The sequence below is a fragment of the Tenrec ecaudatus genome, chromosome 7 (genome assembly GCF_050624435.1).
Source record: "Tenrec ecaudatus isolate mTenEca1 chromosome 7, mTenEca1.hap1, whole genome shotgun sequence".
Lineage (NCBI taxonomy): Eukaryota > Metazoa > Chordata > Mammalia > Afrosoricida > Tenrecidae > Tenrec > Tenrec ecaudatus.
Window position 1 is genome coordinate 124,938,399 of NC_134536.1, and position 3,189 is coordinate 124,941,587.

Sequence of the window (3,189 nt, forward strand, 5' to 3'; positions counted from 1 at the left end):
GGCTGCAGGTGGCTGGAAGTTCTCAGACTGCCTGAAAGTCCTTTGGAACCTTCCCTTATGTGTCTTATTACTCAGCAAACTTTGACCCTTCCTTATGTACTGCGGCATTAAAACAGGCAGCCAGACTAAATGTCTTTTCAGGGCAAGGACTAAGTTTAACTTGAAAGTTCAAATGTCGGAGACTGGAGAGAAGTTTTTTGTTTTTTGTTTTTAATTTACTCCTGAGATCGTCATATGAAAATCAGAAGCCTGCCTGTTAACAAAATAAATAAAGCCTGTTTCTGCAGAATCACTCCTGCCCTAGAGGACAGAGTCTAATGGTCCCATAGCGTTTCCAAGGTTGTAATTTTCACAGGAGCAGATGGACACATCTATTTCCGCAGAGGCTGCTGGTAGGGTCGAGCCACCGACCTTTTGGCTAGCAGCCAAACACCACTGGGTCTTTTAGCTTCTCGCCCCAGTAGCAGTAGCAGCAGCAGCATAAAATATTACAGATAAAAGATCACCTTCACAATAGAATTAAGGACCATCTGCAAAATGTTTATAAAGTACTTAAATCTAGGGAAAGATTCTCTAGAAATTTTTTTGAAACATTGTATAGCCATTATAGAAAACCTTTAAAAATATACAACTAAATATTTTTTTTTTTTTGGTAGGCCTTGGTTACAGAGGTCCAATTTACAGACAAACCTTTCTTTCTCTTCCTAAAAATTCACTGTGATCGAGTTGATGCCAACTCATGGCGACCCTGCAGAGCAGGGTAGAATTGTCCCTGTGAGTCTCTGAGCCTGTCCTTCTTTACAGGAGTAGAAAACCTCACCGTTCACCCTTAGAGAGCTGGGGGTTTCAAAGTGCTGTCCTTGCAGTTAGCAGCCCAATGTGTAACCAAGACACCACCAGGCTATACATTTGCCTTCACTTAGAAATAATGGAACAAACCCCTGTTGGCAGCAAATTCATCACCTGCACCTTCACTTGCTTCTAATGCAGCTTTTAAATCATTGAAAAGAACTTTTCTTTCACTAAAACCCAAACCATACCCACAGCTGACTCACAGAGACCTTGATAGATTATATATATATGATGTGTGTGTATGTGTGTGTTTATGTGTGTGTGTGTATATATATATATCCTCATGGATCAAAAAACTCGGGATAATAAGCATGGTGATCCTTTCCATATTACCCTAGAATTTTTATGTCATTCCACCAAAATTTTAGCAAGTTTTCGATGGAAATTCACATAAATGCATTAACCTCCAAGAATAGATTTAAAACTGGATTTCTGAAAAGGAATAAAAAGGAACTGCCCTCCCTGAACATCTAGGACTTTTATAAAGTCATAGTAATTGAGAGAGTGTGATTGCCCGTGAGAAGGATCAATAGGTCTAAAGAGTGGGGCACTGTGCACTGCTGTAGAGTGGGCTATAAAGTATACAGTCCAGGCAGCGTGGGTGGCACAGAGAAGGCATAAGAGAGTAAACACACACAAGACAAATACTGGGACATTGGTCTCTTCAGTGAATGATGCTGGAGCAAGGAAGTTTCATGTGAAGAAAACCTTTACTTATTATACCACATAATTCACCAAACTCTAGATGAATTTAAAATATAAAAAGTAAAAATTTAACTATGAGTTAAAAGAAAAGGAAACAGCCATTAACTTTGAGGTCTTCACAGATGGTTTAAACAATAAACAAAGCATAGATCCTAAAGGAGAACAAAAATCAATTTGACTATATCAAAACACATTACTTCTTTAAGTAAAAAGAGACAGCATGATTTAAAAATAGACCATAGAGTCCAAGTTATATATATGACATATTTAAGTAGCTATATAGATATATAAAATGTATCTAGGTATATATAGCATATATAATATGTAATGATGTGCACATAGATATTTTATATTACTAATATAAAGTATTATATAGAAAATATTAAATATGCATAACGTGTTATAGTATAATATATAAATTATGACATATAAATATAACATGTAGCATATAAATATAGATCATAACATGTTTTATATAATTATATAATATATTGTGACTGTATAGACATAAATACATGCTTTTATATAATTATATGTGATAAATGTAATTATATAAAATGAAATCATATGCATTATATATGATATCTTATGTAAAGAGGTAGAGCAATGACAACAGCACATATATAGGTAGACATATGTGTGTGGTTAGTAGCTGGTAGGTGCTATCTAGTTTGAACTCATGGCAACCCTATGAAGAATGCCTGGTCCCGCACGATCCTCACAATTTTTCCTGTGTTTCGGGCACTGTGTTGATGCATCTCAAGGGTCTTCCTCTTGTTCACTGCCTCTCTACTCTATCAAACATGATGTCCTTTTCCAGGTGCATGAGACAAAATCTCACCATCCTTGCTTTTTAAAGAGCATTTGGACTGTCCTTCTTCTAAGACAGTTTTGCTGGTTCTTTTGGCAGTCCATGGTACTTTCAATATTCATTGCATTACCATAATTTACATGCACCGATTCTTCTTCACTAGCCCTTATTCAGTGTTCAACTTACACATGCAAATGAGGTGATTGAAAACACCATGGCATGGGTCAGGAGCGCCTTAGCCCACAAAGTGGTGTGTTAGTCCAGGTGGAACAGAGAAATGAATTCATAGACACTCATAGGTGCATAAGAAAGAGATTTATATCAAGAGTAATTGTATATTAAGAAAATATCCCAGCCAAGTCCATTAAGTCCAATATTAGCCCATATGTCTGATACCAGTCTATAAATTCCTCTTCAGACTCACCCAACACATGCAATGATGCTGAATGCAGGAAGATCACAGACCAGTGGGTGGAAATTCTTGTGGATCCAGTGGCGGTGGAAGCATCTCAGCACTAGTGTGGGTCTCCACCTGGCTCCTCCACATCCAGGGCTCTGGTTCTATCAACGTAGCTCCATGTGACTTGTCAAGTGGAATGTCTCGCAGGGAGAGAGTGAGCGTCCCACCTCCAGGGAGGAAGGCAGGAGTTCCCAGAATCCTCAGGAGAAGGCCATACTCACACAGACGCAGCGGGTTTGGGTCCCCCGCTAGGTGGGTAAGGCTTTGACGAGAGGGAGACAGAAATCACACAACTCAAAGGTTGCGGTGACTGTTCCAATTTTATTCATGCAAAGCTTCAATTTATATTTTCTTGGCTTAA